The sequence below is a fragment of the Canis lupus genome, chromosome 19 (assembly GCF_048164855.1).
Source record: "Canis lupus baileyi chromosome 19, mCanLup2.hap1, whole genome shotgun sequence".
Classification (NCBI taxonomy): domain Eukaryota; kingdom Metazoa; phylum Chordata; class Mammalia; order Carnivora; family Canidae; genus Canis; species Canis lupus.
In genome coordinates, this window is record NC_132856.1 from 33488297 (window position 1) to 33515185 (window position 26889).

The window sequence follows — 26889 nt, forward strand, 5'->3', positions numbered from 1 at the left end:
GCATGAATTGTTTAGTATTATCGGATCCCTTTAAACTTATCATGATAGCTTATATTAGTTCAAAAGCCATTCTCTTTTTTCCAAAATTTCAAAAGCTGATCTCAAAATTATTTCATTATTTCAAAAATGTCACTAGCATTATGAATCATTTGTCAATATAGAAAAATCTTATCATTTTAACCTCACTAATAAAGACAAGGAAATTGGAGTTTGTGTCTTGAAACATATGTCATATTATATGGTTTTCTAAAAAATAAATTCATTTATCAGCACAAATCAATATATTTTATTAACTATTTATTAAATGCTAGGAATTTATTAAAAATCAGTCCACCTTGAGCTCTATCTGCAGGATCTCAGTTATTAGAGTGCTTCTCATTGTCCAGCTTTCTCACCTATACTGTGAATTATCCCATAAAATGGACAAGAATACCAGTGATAGTATTGTATCATACCAGTGTAGCTCTGACTCTAGCATGTCACTTCCTTTTTTTTTTTTTTTAAGATTTTATTTATTTGAGAGAGACAGAGCACGAGCAAGGGGAGGGGCAGAGAGAGAGAGAGAGAAACAGACTCCCCACTGAGCTTGACCCCAGGACCTGAGCCACCCAGGCACCCCTAGAGTGTGATATTTGTGACAGTATCTGAATTAAGACTCATTGGTTGAATATATAAAAAACAACTTAGCTGGTCTTAAAAGAGAAACAGAGAGACAGGAAGGATTTGTTAAATAAGAATATAGGGCTGATCAGAAAAGATGAATACTTATCATTTACATCAACATGGATGGAATGGAAGAGTATTATGCTGAGCAAAATAAGTCCGAGAAAGAGTTACCATATGGTTTCAGTCATACATGGAATATAGGAAACAGCGCAGAGGATCAGAGGGAAAGGGGGGGGGGGAACTGAATAAGAAGTCAGAGAGGGAGACAAACCATGAGAGACTCTTAACTCTAGGAAACAAACTGAAAGTCACCAGAGGGGAGGTGGGTTGAGGGATAGAGTAATTGGGTGATGAGATTAAGGAGGGCATGTGATTTGATGAGCACTGGATCTTATGCCCAACTGATGAATTTTTGAACCCAAATTTTTAAAAAAATTTAAAAATGTAAAAATTAAATATTAAAAATTTTAAAAATTAAAAAAAAAAAAAGAATACAGGGCTGTTCCCTGAAACCCAAGGGCATCCAGGCATATCCTCAGTCCATCTCTACTTGCTTCTTCCTGTCTGTTCATTCTTCTCTCTAAGCACCAGCTTTCTATTTCCAGTCACATATGGCTGTCTGACAGCTCTTGAGTTTATGTATTATAGTTCAAAGTACATGCCGAACTTGACAGGTTATGTCTGAATTCCAGTTCCTACTTTCCAGGAGAGAGAATGTGATTGGCCTAGGTTGGGCCGAGTATCCACTTTCGGTCCACTCAGCAATGAACAGCCAACAGAGCCATGTAAAACTAACATGACTGCCCAGGAAACCACCTACATGGTTTACAGGACTTTTAAGGGGGCCCAGAATGTTATGACATAGGTAGAGTATATGTTCTTTATTAATCACTTATTATCACTTTATTAATCAGAAGTAATCACTTCTTAGTATTCCTGGTCTATACACACGATCTGGTCATTATCTAGTAGGGGGAACTGCCACTATCATAAAAAAAAAAATGAGTTCAAATTGAGTTTGTAATTTCAGAGTACATAAAAAGGTGTTTCAACATTCTTAAAATCAATTGTCTCTTGACATGTAAATACATCTCTTAGAATCTTTCAGCTCATAAACTCTTTTTATCATGTATGAGTAAACTTTTAAGGTAACTGAAAATCCAACTTTGGTCCAAATTATAACAAAATCAGTATTTATAATCTGAAACAAATGAATGTGATAGTTAAGATATATTATATAGTTAAGATATGTTAGCCACCCAATTACTGTCAAATGAGCCTTTTGTTTCAATAAAAGGAGAAAGAGGACCTAATTCTCATCCTAATTCTGCTAGTAACCCAGTATCTGATCTCAGACATCACCAATAATATGAACACCCTCATGTGTAAAGGAAAGGATTTGAGTCACATGCTCTCTCAGGTGACCTCTAGCTTCATGATTCTGTGATTTTATTGAGACTCATTATGGACTTTACATATGAAACCCAATTCCACCATCAGAAGGAGTATTGTCCTACATAGAAAACAAATCTCATAATGTTGGATTAATTAATTAATGTTCAGATGTAGTACTGTGTAACTTTAACTATCTCTTTTAATATTTGATTCCCAAAGATAGAATATGAGAAAATTCACCAGACAAGTAGACATCATATTTTATTTAGCCAATTAAATGTTCATTCATTTAGGGAAAATTAATTTACATTTTTACATAATAAAGTAAAAAGCCAATTTTCAAAGCAAAAATTAAAATGCTGTCAATCCCTTTTGCCAGCAGATTATCCACACAGTTTCTTAGAAAATTATTATTTAGCTGTTCAGAAAACTTGTGGATTATGTGGTTTGGCTCTTGGCTCCATAAATCCAGCAGCTTGAAAGAATTGGCAGAAAGACATTATTGGGCCATAAATAAAGACAATGATAAAATTATTAGGTCAGCAAAGATCATCATATAAAAATGGGATAAATTGAATCATATAATACATGTCAGTTAACCTAAAATTGAAAACTGTGATTCTTTTAAAATTTGTATTTTTTATATTTCTTACAACTATCTCACATCTAGACTCTAAAACACAGTACACTAAAATTTAAATTTAAAAGATACTGCTAATGAATATGAAAAAAACTATATAAGAGATGAAACGACAAGTAAGTCTACCCCTTGGATAAACAAGCATCTAACCTGAATTCTGGATTGAAAGTTCTGCGTGTGGGGGCTCTGAACAACACATGAGAGGCAGGTAGTCTCTTGGTTTCCTGAATTAAGTGTAATTGTGATCAGAGTAATCTGCATTGAGGTTGAGGACATGATGGGGTTGAGGACATGTGCGGATGCAGATCCATCGAGAGAACATGCTGGTGCCCTGTGGGAGCAGAAGTGGCCACGTTAGCTTCAGTGAAATATCTACAACTACTCCAGAGAACTAAGAACCTAAGATTTGTACCCACACTCATAGTCCTACCCATACTCATGCCCACACACATATATGTTTGGAGAGTCAGTTCTCAATTAACTTAATTAATGTCACAGAGCAACCACTATCCCCACAGTCTTCTGTTTACATTTTGCTCTGGAAAGATTTTTATCTCTGCAACATAATTACCTTCTTAGTTATATGTGTTTATGATTAAAGTTAAAGATAACATGCAATTCACAAAGCAGGCAAATTTGGATTTTGAAGAGTTGACTCCAGGATGCCAATAGCTAAAACACTGCATATATTCATAGATTATTTTCCTCAGAGTAAAAGCATCCACTTGCACTTATAGGGCAATGCTTGACATTGGATGGAGATGGGATACATGGTAATCATATCCCCTGGTGTCTAGATTTTCCACAAAGCCATTTCCCTTCGCATCGTTAGGCATGAGTCTGATATTTCTTATTATTTTTGTGGAACATGCTGACTGATATTTCGGCAGCATCTCACATTCTGGGGCCCTTGCCTCCAGTGTCCACCCATGCTGCCTCTTGGGGCACTGACAGCCTCTATGACAAGGTGCAGAAATGGCTAACATAATCTAATACAATTTAGAGGCGTGTTGGGTAGGAGGAAACAATTTCACAGTTCATTCATGTTGAGAAATGTTTCCTAGCATGTAAACGTACATGCTGCCAAATAGAGCAAAATGGATGCTGTTTGCAGCCGTAAGTCATTTATTTGAAAATGCCATCTATTGGTTTGTGGGGTTTAGAGCTGTCCCTTAGGCACCTCCATTTATGTGTTTATGGAGATTCTTCAGAACAGCTCAAGATATTTTTATTCAGAAATGGGTTTTATAAAATAAGCTGTGATTACATTCTGGTTGTCTGTTCATATGGATGAAGTCGATAACCAGTCTTTCATTTCAAATGATGATTATACTTGCTATTTTTACAACTCATTGGAAAATTAGGGGAAGAGGGAAGGCAGTCCAAGGCTCCGTCAGGTTCTAAATGTTTATGGAAATAAACAGTGGAGAAAATAATTCCCAAATGCCCAAACAGTAATGAATGGCATGGTTTTCTGAAGTGTTTGTTTTATGATTTATCACTTATCTGTAGATTTTTCAAATGTCACCGCCGATTGCATGAAGGCTTGCATCCTTTGCAGCTTTGCCACATGTTTGTGTGATATAAACATACTTATAACTATAATTAGATGATAAAGCCCTGCAGACTTTGACAAGTGATTAATAACCACTGACCTCGGTTCACGCTGGCTCAGCCAGCCTGACTGAGGCAACTGGCCTGTCATCGTAACCTACAAGTTCTGCTCTGGACTGATCACTGTGGCTTCATTTTTCTTTTCTCCCCAGTTGTCAAGACTCAGCCTGATGGGCTTCTCTTTTGCTTAAGCTTTTTTTCCCACCAACGCAAAAGAGAGAAAAATGTATAAATAAAATTAAATACAGAACTTGGATGTCATGTTTCTCCTCAAATGATTAAATTTGGATCATTTTTAAACAAGTCAGATTTTTAACAAATAATCCTCCTTCAGACCAAAGCACAACAAAAGATTTCCTGATTAGCTATGCAAACAGTTTCTCTAAACGTTGTGTTATTGTTGTTTTCGATTATCTATATTTTTGTATTACATCTTAATGATCTGTTCATAAAACCAAAGATGCCAGTTTTTACTTTCATCATGTCTCTCATTAGCTTAAAAAAATCTGTCCATATTGCTGCCTCTCATTTCATACTCCCATTCCCAGAAATTCACACCTGCTCATCTGAGGGCTGTGATTCTCCATACTCAGAGCCTCCAGTCGGGTTCATGCTCTTCGACCGCCATTGCTGTTCTCGAGCTCTGAGTTCCCTGGCAGGCAGGATGGCATCATGTTTTCTCTCCTCCAGTGATGTTCAGCTGGCCTGGCATGGGTAGGAGCTCCATCAGAATTTGAACTGAGAGAGGGAAACTAGAAGTATGCCCATATAACACTGAGAAATTAAAGTCTTCATCCTGAATGTTAAGCAGTTAAATGTCAATTTTTTTCCCTACATCTTTGCAAAAGTTACCATTCCTTTCCTGAAAATAGGATAACAATGGTATTGCTTTATTCATAAGCAGGATAACACTGTGTTTTTATGAGAGCCTCTTATTTATAGAGTTTAAATCTTATATCCATGCATGTTCCACTCCCTGCCAACCAGAGATCCCTGGACACTGATAACCATTAGAATGGCCCTAATCTTTAATACATAATATAATATATGTATTATTTATACAAGCTATTGAATAATAGCTTCCAATACCTTCAATACTCTATGACCCTGAAAATCATATGTCCAGTCCTGACTCTCCCCTGAATTCCAGACTCCTCTATCCAAGCTGCCAACTTGACAGATACCCAAGCATTCAAAGCAACTTGGTTTTCTTTCCCTATACACATTTGTTTATCTTTCAGTCTTCTCCATCTCAGAAAATGCCACCATCACCCCCCTTTTACTCAAGGCAGAAACCAAGAGTGCTCCCGCTTCCTCACTGGGACCCATGCCATGTCCTTCCTCCACAAGTTGTGCTGGTGCTCCCTCCAATCAAAGCATACGCCCTCCAACCCATCCAGCCACTCTTTCCACTGCTGCAATCCCAGCTCACATTGCCATCATCCCTTATCTGGACTAATGCCATAGCTTCCCACTTGCTTTCTCTGCACCTTTGACCACCACAGTCTGTTCTGCACTCAGGAACCTAGAGTAATGTTATTAGACCTAAACTAGAGCCAAGCATGGCCCAATGGAAAACCTCTCAAAGGTTACCCACTGTTCTAGGATCAAATAGTGCTCCTTATCCTGAATGCCCACCACCCAGATGGTGTTTTATACTGCTGTGCACCCTGCTCACTGAATATCAAACACCAAGGTCATGTCCCTTTTTCCTGGACACTCTGGGCTTGGTTCCACTAGAAGAGAGGGCCCTCTGCTGGGAGTCCCCTCACCCTAGAAAAGACTCTAGATATCAGCTTCCTCCTTTCATTCAGGGCTCCACCTATATGTCATCACCTCAGAGAGGCCCTTCCTTAGCATCCAACCTAAAATAGCTCCTGTCAGCCTCATTACGTGATCTATTTTGTTTTTACTACAGTACTCCTCACTACCTGATATCTTCTTGCTTGTTTGCCTAATGTCACACACACGCCTCCAAAATACACTAGAAATGTAAACTGCCTGACCCTAGGGACTTTATCTCTCTTGCTCACTATATCCCTGGCTCCTCAAACAGCACCAAGCACAAAAGAGACACTCAGGAAATATGTGTTGAACTCATTGACCCTCACTCACAAAAATCAATTTTCCCTATCTCCCTATACCAGCTACCTCACCATAGATTTAACTGCTAGCAGGAACCCAGAAGCACCTGCCTACTTTTCTCCTTTGAGGGTGTCTGGAACCTGGCCCAGGTTCTATACTGGCCCAGGTTCTATTACTATATGTAGTAAATAAAATCTCTCTCGTGACGTTGTTTTAAATGATCCCTTAGAAGATAGCCGCAATCTAAAGTCTCCGGCAAAGTATCATTTTAAACCTTTCAAAAGAGACAGGTTTTCTGAAATTGAACTTCTGTGTTTTTATTGTTTCTTAGTGGAAACTGCTTATCTGTACTTGCCTATGCATGCTGATTTAGAGGACTCAGGTGCCACTTGCTAGAAATCTGCTTGAGTTGCCACTGTGGCAGAGGGGTAACTAACCCTCAGGCTAACAGAATCTGGACAGGTAAATGGAAAAGAGGCAAAAAAAGGCATAGAGAGAGGGAGAGACAGAGAGAGGATCTGAGCTTGTGGTACCAGTGTCCTTTAAATTCAAGTGACTCCCTGTTCCTCCTGTTCCCGAAGAGGTCCTTAGTCCTTAGCCCAAGCTTTACAACAGATTTTAAGAACACTTGATACAAAGAGACCCAGCTGGGCCCCTTCCCTCCTAGGTCTACAAGCAAAGTCCAGGCTTAGAGTGGGCTTCTCTAGTTTCTTTAGCCCTGTGTTAGAGAAAACTCAAGCTAAAGGCAGCCAAACCCCTCAGTAATCATCCTGCTTCTTTTCTCTGACCGCTCTGAACCTAGGACCATGTCTAGGGATGACTTCGAGGGTATCCTTCCCGTCGGGTTCCAGCAGTTCACCAGCAGAGGTGGGCAACTGGTGGTCTGCTGCCCCATTACTTTTCCTTCCTCCTCTGCTCTTGGTAGTTGGCTGGCTGACCCACTTTGGGTTCTGGTTCTGACCATTTATCTACCAGAGCCAGTTAGCTCAGATTGCACACCTGTTTCAGTCACCCTGTCCCAGGGCCTAACTGGCCGGCACCCCTGCACACCTGAACAATACTTCTTTTTCTTCATTTGCTCGGCTTGTCCATACTGGCCCTGCCAGTCTGGGCATCGGCTGGCCCCACTCTTCAGTTTCTCAGTTGAGATGTCCTCCTGCTCTCTGACTAGATATCTCTTGGGCCCCTGGGACTCAGCATTTCAACCTGAGCCTCCTGTTTTTGTCAGTTGTACTCCACAAGAGAATCTGAAGCTGTCAGGGCGGGGGAAATACTCACCAATATTTTAGTTGTCATATTTTCCAAAATTGCAGACTCAAGAAACTCATTTCCATAAGAATTATAGAACAGATTGCACCCTCTTTCCCCCCTACACACACACCCCAAAGCTGCTGTGTCTGAAACGATGGATCCCTGAAAACTCTTAGCATTTCTAATTAGCAGAATGAAGAACTCCCGAGATTGAGATTACCCAGGCTTCCCTAGCCCCTGTTAGTCATCCACATGATGAACTCAGATTACCTTTGGCCCAGGGTCCAATGTAAAGAAGGTAATTACCAAAGCAATTATTTACCTTCCTAACATGTTACCGTTTCAGCTTTTAATTAAAAGATTCAGCTTTTCCTTCTAGAGTAATGAGCACCTTTAAAAAGTCGAAGTACTAATTCGAGTTTATAACATTCACCTCTATTCTGAGGGGGAAGGGAGGGTTTTGTAGGTTGAGGTCCAGGATAATGAACCTAAGGAATGGAAGACCGTAATTATGGTTAAATGGCCAGAGCCAGTCACATGCATAGACACACTGCCTCATCATTCATTTTGTAACCCAACGCAGAAGAGCTTCCCTTGTTATTTAAACAAGGAACCACTCCTGCATGAAATGATTGAAAGTCTGTGCAGCTCAGGCCTCCAGCAACGCTCCCTGAGTATTCTTGAAGCACCTAGTACATGCCGAGTGCTTTGGATAGGTGACTTCCCCGGGCCTTCTATGAGCTCCAGGCCCGCTGGCACCTCACAGTCCGCCCTAGGCAGGGTGTGAATGTTTTAGGGAAGGTGCTGAGTGGCGTGGGAGGAAGTCCCTAGCCTGTCACAGAGAAATCGCAGCCCTTCCAAACCTGTGCCCACTCAAAAACGCTGTTTTTGTTGGCAATTGGTTGTTTCTTCCCAGGAATTATTTTGTTTCACTTGTTAATGAAAAACATTACATTTGGAAATAGATTAATGTTAAAATGCATACTTCTTCACTCTGACAATATATTATGTTTACCTGAGTTTACAAGCTTCATATTTTGCTGTTCATTACCATATAAAAACTCACTCAGTATGATAAATACCACACAAGTCAAACGTCCACCCCATTGAAAATGACTTAAAGGAGAAAAGGCAAACAACTTTTAGTTGATTTGATTGAATTAACACTAACATTATTGTTCTATTGACTCTTTCTTGTCCATTGATTTTTAAAAGCCTTTAGCTCCCTTGCCATCCATTAAGACAAATCAGATGCAATTTGGTGCCTGGGACAAGACAGTGCTGTTGGGTGTTGGGTGTACGCATAGAAAAAAAAAAAAATTGCTTATGTGCTGAAACTGGGGTGATTAGAAAGACAGTGCATGTTTTGCTGTAAACAACTTCCCTGCTTTTGACTTTTGAGGTTCACAATAAGGACCTTTGTTTTAGTATGTGAACACCTGGATCAGTAACAAGTGAAGCCCAATGGTGATTTGTAGAAGACGTATTTTATCTCTTATTTAAAGTGAAAAGAAACTAGCTAGAAGATCCATGTTCTCCTGTCTTTCAGGACTTCATTCTCTTCATTTGCAGAATCTATAGACTAATAAGCAACTGAACCAAAGCAAGAAACAAGATCAGAGAATATATTCTGTTGAATTAACAGTGGACAAATTTTAGGGGATCCCTGGGTGGCTCAGCGGTTTAGCACCTGCCTTTGGCCCAGGGCGCAATCCTAGAGTCCCGAGATCAAGTCCCACATTGGGCTCCCCGCGTGGAGCCTGCTTCTCCCTCCTCCTGTGTCTCTGCCTCTCTCTCTCTCACTCTCTCTCTCTCATAAATCAATCAATCTTAAAAAAAAAAAGTTTAAAAAAAAAAAAAACAGTGGACAAATTTTAAACCACAGAACCATTTGTATTATCAAAGTAACAATGAGGAAAAAAAAAAAGTAACAATGAGCAAGAAACCTGAGATCTGGCCTGGCCTAATGGTCAACGAACATCATGATAAAAGTGAAGATCTCAGCTTAAATAAAATCACAATGTAGCTTTCAATCCAATGGTGGTATTTATGATAATTAAGCCCTGTCTTTTGCGGGAAGCAATTCATCCCTAAACTACTGGATAGATTTTTTTTTTTAATGATCTTTTTTTCTTTACACCTAGGGGTAGGGGTGAAGGGTGAGAATCTATTTGTTGACCACCAGCATTGGAAGAAAATTCTACTATGGTCAGTGTTTTGATGTGGTGAAGGGCGCACTTCCTTTGTGTTTACCATTTGCCCTCTTCCGATCTCTTTATTTTTTTAAAAAGATTTTATTTATTTATTTATTCATGAGAGACACAAAGAGAGAGGCAGAGACATAGGCAGAGAGAGAAGTAGGCTCCCTTCAGGGACCCGATCCCAGGACCCCAGGATCATGAGCTGAGCCAAAGGCAGACTTTCAACTACTGAGCTACCCAGGTGCACCCACACACACACACACACACACACACACACACACCCCGACCTCTTTAACACTTTATTGAAACCTGAAACTGCTTTCATTTCTAAACTTTACTAATTCACATTAAAAGTAAGGAAAAGTTTTAGTTTTAACTGCTGGAATAATGGAAGAAATGGGAAACAAACACGAACAACCACCCATGTAACATTCTCTAAATTTGCTTGTGATTTTCTAAATTTCAGTGCTAGCAAAAAAGCAAGTTGCAGCAAGGCATACAGTAAATGAAGATATTATGTATTAGAGAAGGAATGAATCTGTCACTTTGACGGATTGTGAGGCGAAGAGCAGATTAACAGATTACTCATAGTCAGAAGGCAGCTCAGTGTGAAAAATGTGCAGGAAATGATAAGTGCGGGTTTGTGCTGATTTAATGATATTTTTAAACTACAATAACACTCTGGTAGTATAATATAATAAAGCACTTTGCTTGCATTTTTAAATCATCAACATATTTCCAGTTTGACCTTAAAAACATTTTGGACCATTCTCTATTAAAACATGTAGCTTTCAAATTAGAAAAAGGTACCATCTGAAATATCACAGTGATGACCTTACAGGAAATTGCCTTTTAAAGCCAGTTCTTTCCTAAACTAGAATTTGTAATACAAATTTTAATTATGTTTTAAGTATACAAACACCACACGTACTTTCTCTTTGGGCATTTAGATCACTCACAACAAGAAATTGTTATCTCCTTAAGAACTATTTCCAATGAAATGCTTCATAGACGTTTCTGATTTGTCTTCATATTTTCTTTGCAAGTTTTTAGTTTTGTAGTTGAGATCATGGACGGCTTATGAATAAAACTACCGTATTTTCCCACAGATGGAGGATAAAAACCATTCCAATTTTAATTGAGTACTCTGAGTCACAGCAAAAAATAAGATGAATTACTTGTTTTATTTTATATTATTACAAATACTTACCAGAAGGCAAACTTTTTTAAGAGGTTTGCATTTTTATATAAATAAAATTGGAATTTGAAGAGCACACTTTTAGTTAATTTGACAATGATGGACTGGCATTGCCAAGAATTTTCAGAATAAAATTTCTATAATGCATTTAAATGATTTTTATTCTAACATTTTAATATTCAAAACCTAATATAAGGCTTGAGTTATTTCATATCTTCTCTCAGTTTACCAATGATGGCTTGACACAGTTAGGTACAATGAAACTCGTAAGATTGTAAAATCTTACATTTTCTGTCTAAACACTTGTATCTAACCCAAGTACAAATTACTAATATGGCATGCCAAGGACTTGAATTCCCGACATGATTATGGTTCAAACTGTGTTTTACAAATACAGTGAAGACTTCTACAAGAATTCAGCATGTTTTGTATATTTCTCCTCTTCTAATATGGTAATACTCTCAACTTGGGGTAAGTAATCAAGCTAATGTAGAGATAATAAAAATTCTTCTTGATAGAAACTCTGAAATGTATGCAACAAAAGCAGTTTGCATGTTTTCTGGCTTCTTTGCATGTTTACTGTCTGCAACAGTTACTAACAAGCTTTGCCAGCTATTCCCAGATCTCTCAATGCCAAGCACATTGTTGGATTGCATTTCTAAGTCCACTTGGTTTGGATGGAGCCAATTAACGCAACCAGTTCTAACCAACACATTGTGGGCACAGTAGCCTATGTTGTTGCTTAGCTGAAACATTTGATTGCAGGTATAAGATCCTGCAGAGTTCTTTTTCCCTCTGACACCTACCAGCAACCTTCAAGATAGTGGTTGTTTATGCCAGCCTAGTTACTGAATGACTTTGATAAACAGTCCCCTGCTCATCTGCTATGGATATTTAGCATGAGCACAAAATAAACCTTTCTTGTTTTTAAGACACTGTAATTTGGAGGTTGTTTGTTACTAAGCATAACAACCTTATTCTACCTTACTGACACAGTCACTAGCTATGACATTGAATATATTTTGCAAGAGGAAATATGGCATTTCATATATTCTCATATTTGAAGATTTAGAAATGGGTTAAAATCATTGAGCTCAGTATGGGATTCATTGGAATATAGTAAAATAAGTGGTTTTAGGAATAAGTGGTTTTAGGAATCCAAGTAAAATAAGTGGTTTTAGGGATTCATTGGAATATAGTAAAATAAGTGGTTTTAGGAAGTGATATAGTGCACTAGTTAAAAGCACTGTCTCTGGAATCAAAATGCTAGGTTTGTATGGTAAAATTACTTCTCTAAACTTCAATTAAATTATCTAAAAAATAAGGATGGTGTTTTACTACTTTCTTTATAGTGTTTTTATAAAGATTAAATGACATATATGTTAAAGTGTTTTTGCACAGGGCCTAGCATATGTATTTTCATTAAATGGTAGAAAGGGATGGTAGTGGTGGTATGGGTATTAATAGGAATATTAGGAATATAAAGTTTTCAAAAAAGAGATCACATTCTGAGAGAATCAGAGAATCCTGGAGAGTTTGAAGAGATTACAGAGATGATTTAACCCAGCATCTCTTCAAAAATCTCCTCTGCACATCTTTGACAGAGAGGAAAGCATAAAGTAGCCCCTTCCATTGTTGAGTATCCCCCTTAGAATGAGCTGACATAGGTTTCCCAATAGCCTCCCCCTGTGGGTCCTGGTTCTCTTTCCAGAACAATAATTTGAATCATCACTCTTTCACATAATACTCTTTGAATTTTGTATATTGCTTTTTGAGTGTTCCATTTTCTCCTCCTGTCTTTCATTTCTCTACCCTCAAGTCTACTTTGCTATTCCTGGTCTCAGTATAGTTTTGGACTCCTTTGAGTTTATCAGATTGGGGTTTTCTAAATTGAACAGGCTAATCCAACAGTTCAGACTACAGTTAGACTACTGACCGGGACACTGTATATATTAGTATAACTCAAGTCACATTAATTTCTTTTTTTTTTTTTTAGCACCATGTCCCACTAATGGTTTATCTCTGGCTTTTGGTCACCTAAAACTATCACCATCTTTCTTCTGGACCATTGCTATAAGCCCCTAAATTATCTCTGAGCATTCACATGTGCCTTTTCATCACAACCTATACCCATTCCCAACAAAGCAGCAAGAGCACCCTTTTCTAAACACACATCTGACTGTGACACCCCCATATTAAAACTCTTCAGTGGCTTCTCATTGTTCATAGGCTAAAGACCAAAATCTTTCAGTGGCCTGCCAGGCTTGAGTAGTTTGGTGCATGCCTCCTGAGCCAACCTTATTTTGCATCATTTCCCCTCTGGAAATTTGTTAGCCACACTAGCTGCCTTTCCTTCTCCAACCTGCCTACCTCAGGGCCTTTGCCTATTGTTGCTCATTCCTAGGTTGTTTTTCCCTACATTGCCTTCCACCTTAACTAGTTAACCTATTCATCCGTTAGATTTCCTCTCAAGTATTACTCCCCCTAGGTAATCCCCTGTCCCTATTCATGTGTTCTCACAGCATCATTTAACTTCACTATGTGTATTCATATTTGTGTGATTATCTGAATGATGTTGATCTCACCCTCCATACTATGCTGTAAGTTCTAAAGGACAGGAACTCTATTTTTGTATTCTGTGCTAGAATCTGACACGAAACTGGATCTTAGTAGATACTTGTGGAATAAATATTGGTGTTTGAACCAATTTTTTTGACTATCAAGATCATTCTGAATCTCAGTTTTGTCACCCAACCTATTCTCTCTCTCAGCCAAATATTTCCCATAAATGTGCAAAGTATGCTCACTGTTTCTGCAGGACATTTATTATAACCTTAAATAGGTTGTAGCTGAATATAAAGCCCTTTGGTCCTCCATTAAAGATCGTCCATCATGTTGATATTGATCAAGAGCCAATTTGAAGTAATGTGATTATAGAGGACGGAAAAAAACATTATTTTTTTTTCTTTACCCTCCTGGGTTCTGCATCTGGGCCCTGAAAATTACACAGACAAGATTAACTAGAGAAAAGGATACAAATTTTGTTTACGTGTGCAAACCACATACACATGGGAGAAACTCAGTGATGGGTAACTCAAACAAGTGGTTAGAACTTAAAGTTTATACAGTATCTTAACACTAAACAGTATATTTGCAGAGAAGTGACATGACAAAGGAAAAGGGATTTTGGCTTTTAGGGTGACAAACCGTGGGATGGGTAAATATATAGGAGAAACTAATGGAAGATAAGGGTTGTGTTAATAAGGTGTCTGTCAGTGGTATCCCTGGTGACTGAATTGTACCAAGTACCGGAAGGGGCACCTTGTTCCTGGGAAATTTTATGCCCTGCTTGTAGGTTGAAAGAGGAAGGTTAGGGAGTCCTTCCTGAATTTGTTTCTCAAGGATCTTTAGCTCAAAATAATCAATGGTCTAAAGCAGTATATTTTGGGGTGGCATGTTCAGAAAGATAAATCTAAATTACTTTCATTTACATACAGTTCAAGCGTATACTCGTGCATGATAATTCAGTCATTGCTTATGATTTCTGGGGTGTTATGATTCACACTCATGTGCAGCTATCCCTCATCCTTTGTCCCATGCAGACACTACCAGTAGACTGTAATCCTCTTGCCCACTGAGCCCCACTGCAAACTTAAAATCCTTCTCAATAACATACTCCAAGCAATCCTACCAATCAGAATTAGCATGTGATTTATAATCCATTTTGACTTCTTTGAGCTAGAATTTATATTGTCCATTTAGTCATCTAGGTTATCAAATAGAATCTATTCCTAGCCCTACATGACACTCCCTAACTCTGGAACTATCACTTCACTCTCTATATCTCCTGTTCTAAAAGTCATCCCCACTCTTCTGTAAAACCTTCCTTGACTAAAGTGAAATTAGGAATGCCCCTTCTTCAGAACCCTGACTCAGTGCTCCACATCAACCATGATTAAAATCCTACCACATTAGTGACAGGCATAATATATTTTTTAATTAGTTAATATGAGTTCTGCCTCTGGCAATAGTAGACTTGGTCGTTTCACACTGAACTTCCTTCTGAAAACAACCAGAAACACCAGAAAAACTATGAGAATCATCTGATTGAAGTCATTGGAGAGCTTCCAGAGCAGTGAGAATTTATGAGGCCTTGCTCCAGAAGAGAAGGGAAGGGGTCTACATGCTGTGCCACTTTTCTCAGGAAAAATTCTGCTCCACAAAGCAGCAGCTGGGAAGCTAAGGAGCCTAGCATAGCGTCTAACAGCCTCATGAGCTCAGGGGACAAAAATTGGAGTTTCTGGGTCTATGAAGAGAAGAGGCTATAGTAAACCCCAGGATGCTACACCTTAGATAAACAAGTTAACCAGAAATAGACCAGCTTTCTGGAGACTTAAGACACATTTATTTTGAATTGTTGTAATTGTTGATAGCTCTCTGACCCTACCATAATTGCCTGCCAGAAGCAAAAGAATCACATCTAGAGGAATAAAACAGCATCCAGAGCTGCTGTCTGGTTGAAATAGAATGTGAGCCACATATTTAACTTAAAATTTTCTAGTAACATTTAAAAATTAATAAATAAAATTAATTTTGTTAAATTATTTAGCACAGTATATCCAAAATACTATCATTTCAATTATAATTTGGGGGAAGAAAGCTTTTTCTCTACCAATTTAGGTTTGAGTGATTGGTGAGAGATGGGAGCTATGAATTTGTTGACAGCTGAACAAGAGAAAAGTTTTATACAAATGCATGTGGAAGCATTTTATAAGGAAAGCCCCCCCCCCCAAACAGCCAGGGGTAAAGGTTTATATATCAGCTTAATAAACGGGGGTGGAGGGGAGAGGTTAGGGCTTCAGTGGGAAAGGATGGGAGGTTCTGATAAGGCTTGTTTGCAGAATTTCTTGGAATATCCAGGCACTAAAGGTCAGTCACCTCTCTGATTGAAGACTTCCCCAGAGTGGGGGATTTGCAGCAACTGACTCTTGAAAAACTCTGCTCTAGTCAGATAAGGGAAGTTCACACAAGATTTCTTTCTGCGTATGCTATTTGCCCAAATGTTTTCAGCTTAAAGGAGTTTTTATGTCGTTCTGGTTGGTTATTGGTCCCTTCATAATTGGTATAAAATATTGTATTAATGAGATACTTTACATTCTTTTTGTCATAAGTCCCTGACAACCAGTGTGTGTTTTATTTACTGCCCATCTCAATTCAGATTAGATCCATTTCAAGTACTCAGTAACCACTTATGACTTAACTGGTAATTACCATATTGAATAATAAAATTCTAGAAAGCAACTTCAAAAATAGCTTCATGGTCTTAGGATAGGTCTCAAATTTCAGTAACCATGAAAAAAATACTGATAATTGACCATATTAAAATTAGGAACTTTTTTTTAAGATTTTTTTTTTTATTTATTCATGAGAGACAGAGAGAGAGGCAGAGACACAGGCAGAGGGAGAAGTAGGCTCCATGCAGGGAGCCTGACGCAGGACTCGATCCCAGTACCCCAGGATCATGATCTGAGCTGAAGGTGGCACTAAACCACTGAGCCACCCAGGCTGCCCAAATTAGGAACTTATTAAGGACACTACTTAAGATGAAAAGGAATGCCACAGAGTAGAAGAAAATACTTGCAACACAGGAAGGGCTTCAAAATATATATAAGTCCAGAATATACAAAGAACCCCAAATCAGTAAGAAAAAAGAGGCATTCCAAAAGAAAACAAAAATGACCAAGAGACTCGAACAGGCATTTCCAAAAAAAAAGTATGACAAAGACAAAAATGTATGCAGTCATTAAAAGAAATGAGAGAAACACAATTTAAACACTGATTCCACTATACCTCATCACAATGGCTAAAATACAAAATATCAATAATTTTGGTGAGGATTTGGAGGAACTAGAACTCTCACACAATGCTGATGGGAATAAAAACTGATACAACTAGGAAAATTGTTTTGGCTGCAACTACATAAGCTGAACACAACCATGCTCTTTAACCCAACAGTTACCCTCCTAGAGATATGGCCAGTAGAATGCATACATATGTGCATCCAAAGGCATATAAACCGTGGAGACCCAGTCAGACTCCCAGAGTTGATATAAGGATTATTTTATAGTGAAAACATGTGAACTACAGGAGATTCAGAAAGAAATCATATCTGAACTCCCCTTCTCTCACTAAAACAGAGCCTCCTGAAAATACAGCTGCCTTGAAGACAGACTGCCCATTCCTGTTGACACAAAAAATCTGATAGAACCTTCCATACTTGCCTGTTGAAGATCTAAATCCACCCTCTTTGTTAACTTGACATACAAACTTTTATCTCTGGCTATTTAGTGAGTTACTTTTGGGCAGTTCCCATGTGCACATGGGAATAAACTTTTCCCTGTTCCACTGGCCATTGTCTGTTCATCTGCAGGCCCCCAGCCACTGTACCCAAGTTGGAATTGGAAAGTTTTTTCTCCCATTATAAACACATTCACGATAGCCCCAAATTGTAAACAACCCAGTCCCCTGCAATAGTAAAAGTTCTAAGTAATGTGGGTAATATTTACACAATGGAATACTATTTACACTCAAAAACATGGATGAATTTTACACATGTAATATTCAGGGAAAGAATCTAGACACCTTACAAATACATGTTGTTTGATTCCATTCATATAAAATTTAAACACGGGCCAATTAGTTGGTAATGTTAGAAGTCACCATCTGGGCTACATTTGGGGAGCAGGGAATGTAATGATGAGGAGGTGGAGTGAGGAAAGTTTCTATTCTTGGTCCAGGTGGTGGTTATCGCCACTTTGGGACCATTCATTGAGTTGTACATTTATTATCTGTGAACTTTTCTATGTGTACATTACACTTGAATAAAAGAATCTCTCAATAAGAACCATTAGTACAACTCTCAGTCTAATATAGTCAGTTTGCTCTTTCTGGTATTTTAATTTCTCTGTATCTTCCTTTTTTTTACAGTTTACCATGTAAGCTTTCTTTAGAACAAGGACCATACTTAGGTTAAGTAACAGCTCTAGTAACACCATGAATAATCATGGTGATAACGGTAGTTTCATGATGCAAAAGAATTGTCCTTTCTGGCAAACCCAGTTTACTCACTAGAATAGTCCAAGCAACAAAAGAATTCTGATTATTTCCTCCCAGTGTTTTAAAAATAGCATTTTACCATCATATCTGTTCAAAAGCCCATTTATCACCCATTTCAGTGTTCAATCACAATATTTTTCATTAACCAAAATGTTACAATTAATACACCCTGCAACTGCTAGGGAATAAATCTAGTCAACTAAAGATCCTGTCAACTTTCCCCAGTTCTTTATTTTCTTGTGCAACCAGCCAGCACTGGGGAAAAATTAAATTGTCATTCACCTCACAGAGCCTTCTTTTCAGCATATCATTGTTTTATTTGACTACTGAACATAAAAGGATAACCAAACTTTGAAAGGAAAATGGAAATCAGTACATAAATATGGCATCTGATAATCTGACACACTTAATGATGAAAATGATACCCTGTAGGTATTCTTTACAAAAGCCCAGAGAGCTAAATTAGAGCATTAAATTAAACCCCACCTACTCTTTCTGCAACATTAAGTCCCATCATTCCATAGAAAGGCTTAGATGGTTTTATTTTGTATTCTAATTTTAAGGTAATTATTCTCTAGTTAAAGTTAGAGAAGGCTGCAAAGTTTTCTGCTCTTGATTTGCTAATGATTTACTTATAATACATATTTAACACATAGTTGTCTTAGAATTCTGGAAAAAGTGTTATATAAAGTTTTTTGACAGTGAATCTTTTTCTGTAATTTCAGATAAGAGTAACTACTAATACTATTACTATATCTGCCACTTACTGCCTCCCTCTCTGAAATAGGTTCTGAGTGGTGAGAGTTTCCATAGGCTCTATTGCTTCATTTAATCCTTGCCACAACCTGTTGTGGTGAGTTCTGTTATTCCTGTATTCCAGGTAAGAAAGGCACAGAGTTTAACTCAAAGGTTGCAAGCCAAAAAAGACATTTAAACTCAAATCAAAAACTGTGCAATTTAAATAATATGGTATGTTGCTATCCCCAAATATGTGTCTATTGTCCAGCTCCACACTGGATTTTCAAGGTGTTTTCTGTTGTGGTGGGGATAGTTTTTGTTTTTGCTACAGTCTCCCTCCACGCCAACTCCCAATAGCCACTTGTTCATCCAGACATGCAGCATGGGAATACATCAGCATTACATTTTATGATCAACCAAACCTTGCTGGGTTTTAGGAAATCAGTCCTAGAAGTTGAGATAGTCAGTCTAAATCATGAACTTCTTCCCTCTGATTCCCCTTTGCCTCCCCATTCCTTCTTGTAACTACATATTTAATTACATATTCATTGAAAAGATCTATGAATTCTCAGTGATAGGACTTCCTTGGTAAACATGGCTTAACTGTGATTTTTTTTTTTTTGGTTTTGTGTGTGTGTGTGTGTGTGTGTGTGTGTGTGTGTGTGTGAAAACTTATTCCCTCTACCTTTCTTCCCTATCTCTCGTGAAAATTAAAGTGGCAAAAGACAACAAGAAAAACAGATTTATGAACAACTGCAATGTGCATACACACAGAAGTACTCAGTGATGAGTGACTCAAAGGAGTGGTTAGAACTTGGGCTCATACAGCATCTAAAGAAAAAAAAAAAAAACAATAAATTTTGTAGAAAAGTGACAAGGCAAAGGAAAGGGACTTTGAGTTTCTAGAGGTAGTAGATTCCTATATATATGTGTGTGTGTGTGTGTGTGTGTATATATATATATATGCCTAAATATATATATGTGGGAATTAATGGAAAATAAGAGCAAGTTATTAAGCACCTCTGGTGTCATGTCCAGTAAGTCTAGAGTTGTCTCTAGTGATTGAAAATTGTCCACCCCTTCCTGGTAGAGAAAGGGAGGGCAAAGACTTTTTCTTGTGTCTACTTCTCATTGCCTTCAGCTCAAAATAATCCTTATGCCTAATTGGCACATTTTTGGGCCATATAGTCTAAACCCCTTCACTTCTTTGTATACTTATTTATTATCTGTCTCCACCTCTAGACAGTCAGCTCCTTATGAGCAGGGACTGTGGCTTGGTCACCATTCTATTACCTTTTTGGGCCATATAGTCTAAACCCCTTCACTTCTTTGTATACTTATTTATTATCTGTCTCCACCTCTAGACAGTCAGCTCCTTATGAGCAGGGACTGTGGCTTGGTCACCATTCTATTACCAATACTTAGAATAAAAGTATAAATTGGCAAAAGCAGGTATTCAGATATTTTTTTAGTGTTCTTTCAAAGATAGGAAGATAAAAACCTTTATTTCAGGAGACAGTAGTTTGCCCTGCAACTTCAAAGATGTCATGTTTATTTTGAATGAGAAGTCCTCATTCTGTGAGCATCCTTCTGCTGGATAAAACAGTATTTGTCTCCCATAGAAATGTAACGTTCCTGAAGGGACCTCTTTTAAAATATCACAGCTTCAAAGTTTTTCTAAATCTTTTATTTTCTGCTGGGAAAGTGTACTCAATAAATATAATTCCCATGTGCACATTTTTGTGGACGTGAGTCAGGGTCCTGCTCATAAGCCCAGCAAAAGTCCAAGAGTAGACTCTGGCCTACCTTGGGTCTCATGTCTGCCTCCATACTGAGAGAGAAGGAAGGCTTAGCACCCCTCTAAACCACAGGAAGTGGGTTGCCCATAAGAAAGAATAACTACAAGGGCACCTGGGTTGCACAGTTGGTTAGACATCTGATTCCTGGTTTCAGCTCAGGTGGTAGTATCAGGGTTATGAAATCAAGCCCTGGATTGGGCTCCACAATCAGCACAGAGTCTGCTTGGTTCTCTCTCTCCCTGTCCCTCTGCCCCACCACATCTTTAAAATAAATGTTAAGGCAGGAGGGGAGGGAGGAGGAAGGGAGGGAGGGAGGAAGGAGAAGAAAGAAAAAGAAAAAAGTGAAAGGAAAGAAGAAAGAAAGAATGAAAAGGAAAGAAAAGAGAAAAGAAAAAAAAGAGGGAAGAAGGAAGGAAGGAGGGAAGGAAGATGGGCTACATTCTCAGAAGAGGAAGAGGAAAAGTGGCCAACCAAAATCAAAAGTACTATGATGTATTAATAGTGGGCAGGCTTGAACTATCGTGATTTTTTTTTAATATTTTATTTATTTATTCATGAGAGACAGAGAGAGAGAGGCAGAGACACAGGCAGAAGGAGAAGCAGGCTCTATGCAGGGAGCCCGATGTGGGACTTGATCCTGGGACTCCAGTATCACGCCCTGGGCGGAAATCAAACACTCAACTGCTGAGCCACCCAGGCGTCCCATGAAGTGATTTCTATGTGCTATGCATACTCTTTCCTTTCCACCTCTCTTCAAGAAAACATGTGAATGGGAATGATATTGAAATTACCTGGGATCCCTGGGTGGCGCAGCGGTTTGGCGCCTGCCTTTAGCCCAGGGCGCAATCCTGGAGACCCGGGATTGAATCCCACGTCGGGCTCCTGGTGCATGGAGTCTGCTTCTCCCTCTGCCTGTGTCTCTGCCTCTCTCTCTCTCTCTCTCTCTCTCTCTCTCTCTCTGTGACTATCATAAATAAATAAAAATCAAAAAAATAAAAAAATAAGAAATTACCTTGAATTCTTTCCAATCTATTTTTTAGGTAAATTATTTATGTATTGCCATAATTACACTATTTTGATACCATTACATGCAACGAATGTAGTGTCTGATTGCAACACATTAGTTAGCAAGTATTTATTTGTGCTCTCACTGAATTCCAAGCATAAAAAAAGAATTCTTTATCCCCAAAAGATTGAGAATTGCTGCTTTCACGGACAGAATTCCAGACTGTATTGCAGAAGGTCGACTACACAAAATATAATCATCACTTTATCGTTATAACTGTGATTTTTAAGAGCAAGAAACAAACCATTAATAAACCAATCTTGCATTAGACATCTTGACATTTAAATTGACTTCATGCAAATAAAATAAGCAAATTGAATTTTCCAATTTACTCCTCAGACACTATGTGGATGCATTTCACATCCACATCTTAAAAATGTAATAAGAAAAATTTTATCTCTTTATGTCTGGCATGTCTGTTCCTGATGAATTTCATAACCAACTTGGGTGACACTAAACTGAGAAAAATCTCACATCACTTTTTTTGTCTTCAGTTTATTATTGTATGATCTTTTTAAGTAGTTGATTTTGTGTGTGTCTTCCTTGAAGCGTTCTGAAGCTATTACCCATTTCTACTCCTTAAATGAAACTTGTTCTTCTGTCATGGAAATATCAAGAGTAAGAATCACAGTGCTTATGCCCTGGTCCTCATCACAAAAGAGTTTTCACTTTATCCTGACCTGACTTTGAACATTTAGGGAAAATGCTCAATTTGTAGCCTTAGCTAATGGCACTACAATGTCACACTTCTCTGTTTAACATTCAGCTTTGTTAATCAAGGAAACCAGATTGGCTCTCTGCATGTTGATTAAATTGATTACAGCTGTAGGCCTTGATAGCTTTTTTTTTCAAGTGTCTCTAATTAATCAGACAATGCTTGATTAGTTTTTTCTGTTTTGAGGAGATAAACTGACTTCCTTGAGAATTTTCACCCCAAAATGATTCCCCTCCAGTGAAAGGTAAAGGATAAGAGAGTCACTGCTGAGTTTTCCATGGTGCCGAGACCTTTTATCTTCCAGCAATGAACAAACAAACAGAATGAAAGACTTTGAAAAACAGATTAAAACATAATATTAAGCTTCTTTTTCCATATTCTCGTGAATACATCTTTTAGAATGAAGAAGTCTGTGTGTTCCCACTGAGCTTTTAGCCTATTGCAGAACATCTTCGAACTTTCTCATTGTAATCACTCTTTAGCAAGTTATATCATTGAGTTGTCAGGCCTAACAGTGCAGATTTCAGCCCAGAACCATTTTGTTTTAATAATCAGGCTCATGGATGATATGTTAAAAAAACATAATAATAAAAAGCCACCACCTATTTTTCTAGTCGTATCTACAGCATTAGATAAGGCAGCTGTTGTTTATGCAAATGAAGACTTGACAATTTCCAGGAACATTACCAACACTTATAAAGACCCAAAATGTTCTGCTTTCATCATTGAAGTTGGTATTTCCAACGGGGAAGGCTGCTAGGATCAGCTCAGATGGTGCATGTTGGCATGAGGAAGGCGGCACTGTTTCCCTTCTCCTCCCCTATTGGTTGAGAAACCAATCTAGACCCCTGTTTCCAGTAAGCACTCATCACTTAAAGTACTTTTTAAAAGATACTTTGAAGCTGTGTCAGGGAGGTTTTCTTATAGATGTCATCAAGCTGAAAGCCCTAAAGAGAGAGAATCTGCCTTTAAAAAGGAAAAAAATTCAGTCAGAGCAGAAAGATAGAAAGTGAGAAACAGATCTTACTCCTCCCAACCCGAAGCCCACATTTCTACTCCCAGGTATGCTGATGGTTAGCAATTTCTTGGGCATCCTTCAGAAACTTTCTGTGTGTATTACAAGGAAATACATGTTTTATTTATATGTTTTTTTCAACAGAAATGAGATAAGAATCTACACTGTTTTATACTTGCTTTTTAGATTTTTACAGAATAGATTTTGGACTTTGCACATATAGATGAACAAATTCTTCATTAACTGCCAGATGTTATTTCATTGTTTGAATGTACCATAATTTATTTAGCCAGTACTCTGCTAATGGACATTTAGGTGGTTTCTAGCTTTTTGTTACTGGAAACACTGCTGTAATAAACATCCTTGTGCACATATCTTTGTAAGTTTGGGCAACAATAAATTCCTAGCAGTAAAATTATTTGGTTGAAAGGTAACTTTGATAGATATTCCCAAACTGTTCATCAGTTTGCATTCCTACCAGCTCACACTGAGTTTCATGAAACTTCAGAACTTTGCCAAGCTGCTGTGTGTTAGTGGTATCTCATTATTTTAATTTGCATTTCTATAATTATATACATGGTCAACATCTTTCCATATTGAGGGGTGTGTATTTATATGTGTTTTCTTCTGACCTGCCCATTCATATCTTTGCCTACTTTTCTAAGACCATGTCTTAGGTTTGTTCAGTATCCTTATATACCCAACACAGCATTGGGCACATGGACCCTCAATAACTGTTTGAATATTACTTAGATAATATATGGGACACACAGAAAGAATCAAAACAGTCCTAATTAGATTGTAAGATACTTGAGGCACACTGCCATCTCTAGAGCCTTTCACTCTCATAGGATGACAAAAACAAGATGTCTTAGGAGACCTTCTGTACAGTATGACCTTATTTTGATTCAATGAGAAATCAGTTTTGTCAAAGGGAAGGTTCTGTGTTCCTCATGTGTATTTTCATTCCCACATGTACTAAATTTCCAAAATAATACCATTAGTTCTTGCCTAAATCATACAGCACTGAAATCCTAATTCATCTTTCTAGCCGCCTTCTTATGCCCCATCAATCCATTCTCCACACAGCTGCTACTGCAATCTTTCTAAAAGGCAAATCCAAGGGATCCCTGGGTGGCGCAGCAGTTTGGCGCCTGCCTTTGGCCCAGGGCGCGATCCTGGAGACCCGGGATCGAATCCCACGTCGGGCTCCCGGTGCATGGAGCCTGCTTCTCCCTCTGCCTGTGTCTCTGCCTCTCTCTCTCTCTCTCTCTCTCTCTCTCTCTGTGACTATCATAAATAAATTTTTTAAAAAATAGTTAAAAAATAAAATAAAAAAAGGCAAATCCAAGATTCTTGTATCTTAAAATCCTTCAAAAGATCTTCAGGGCCTTCAGAATGAAGTAAGAACTTTTTAGTTTGCCACTTAAGCCCCCTGTCTTCTTTAGCAGTTGACTATACTCCAGTCATCCAACACATAGATATGCCCAGTGCCCATCATTTCACACTGTGAGGGGTGCTCCTGGCTCTCTACACCTTTCTGCTGTAGTGAACGCTGTATTTTTCTAAAATGTCCTATCTTTTCTCTGTCTTGCTCCTTCATTCTCATCCTCAGGAACAACTCATCACTTTTGCTGAAACTCCTATCTGAAACCTTCTCCTAAATGTAAAAGTTCCCTGGGCTTAACTTTATCTAATAATACTTATTTCACCTTCTTCTAAATGTTGGTCTAATGAAAATGCATGAATTCCTCAAGAGTAGAATCATGTCTTACTCCTCAGTACTCAGCATAAAGTCTGAGACCTTACAAGGGCTCAATAAACATCTATTCAATGTGAAATCATAAAGCAGCTATGCTGGTAACAGTAGAGAGAAGGCAAGGAAGGGGCCAGCCTTTCTCCATGCTGTCTTAAGGAGATGGACTATTACTGTTCACATGTTGTAGTTTAATTTGATGGCTGATGCCTGGATTTTTGCCTCCAGAGTTGAATTATCTGCCATATCTAATAAGTCCATGTCTGTAAAATGGTCCCAAGATGCTATGTCATTAATATTTTTTTAGCCTGAGGGAAAATACTGCCAAAGAGGAAAGATATTCAGCTCTACAGAAAACATACAAAGTATATTTAATAGAGTAAGAGGAATTAATGATTTCTGTGATTTGTTGGAGCATTGAGCACTTGGAGAGAGCTGGGTCCTCTCCATTTTATGGATTTTCTGACAAAGGCATGGGTAGGAGAGATGATTTTGTAGAGGCCAGAAGAAGAAAGAGTATGATTTCTGTTTTGTGTGAGTGTTTGTTGCATGTCTCCAAATAAACATAGATTGATGTGAAACGAAAATACAGTGCTTCTTTAAGCAGTGTGCCTCCCAGCTTTTGCTATGGAAGAAATGCAATCCTATACCAGATCACACCATAATGTAAACATACTCTGAGCACTTTTAGGAGGAGAGAAGAAGAAATATCTGGGAAGAATAATTCCTGTATTGTTCTCAACTAGCTGCCTTTCCTGGCCCTTGCTGTTGCTCCCACTGCTCTCAGAGCATGTTCTTCTGCCCTCCTCTCTACCAGATCTTTCCCAGGAATTCATCCATTTCTTAATCTTTTCACTCTCACCTGTAGGTCTTTCTTTTATAGCCCTGACCTTCCTTCCTACAAGTATTCATTCAACATTTTTTAAATTTTAATTTCAGTATAATCATTCAACAAACATTTGTTGAGCATCTATTATGTGTTAAACCCGAGGTGAAGAAAACAGACATGATTGCCTCCCTGATGGAGTTTTTTAATCTGGTCACAGTTTGTCTTCCTGGTTCATAGACAGTTATATTCTCACTGTGTCCTCACATGGCAAAAGGGGCAAGGGAGCTCTCTGGTTTCACTTTATAAAGGCACTAATCTCATTTATGAGGGCTCTACCCTCATAACCTAAGCACTTTCCAAAGCCTCAACCTCCAAACACCATCACACTGGGGATTCGTTTAGAATTCATAAGAACTTTGGGAGGATACAAAGATTCACTCTATAGCACTAGACGATTATGAGAAAAGAGTCTAAGGATGTGTCTCTCTGAAACCTAGAGTTAGTGTGGTGGTAAGAGTGAGGGAAAAGCACAAAAATATTCTGTAGAAATAGTAAGGACCAGACTATGGAAAACTTTAAGCCAGTGGTGGCACCTGTGGCTCAATCAGATAGGTATCCAACTCTTGATTTTGGCTCAGGTCATGATCTCGGAGACATGAGACTGAGCCCTACGTCAAAGAGATTCACTCTCTCCCTCTGCCCCTCCCCACGCTGTGTGTGCGCACTCACTGTCTCTCTTACTCTCGCTTGCTCACTCAATATCTGTTTAAAAAAAAAACTTCAAGCCAATGTAGTGATTTTGAAT

The 26889-nt window shown here is 38.4% G+C and overlaps 1 protein-coding gene across 36 annotated transcripts in view; it reads left to right on the forward strand.

The window, feature by feature from the left end:
- Nucleotides 1-26889, forward strand: part of CFAP20DC (CFAP20 domain containing) — a 247113-nt gene that overhangs the window by 188956 nt on the left and 31268 nt on the right. The window lies entirely within an intron of this gene.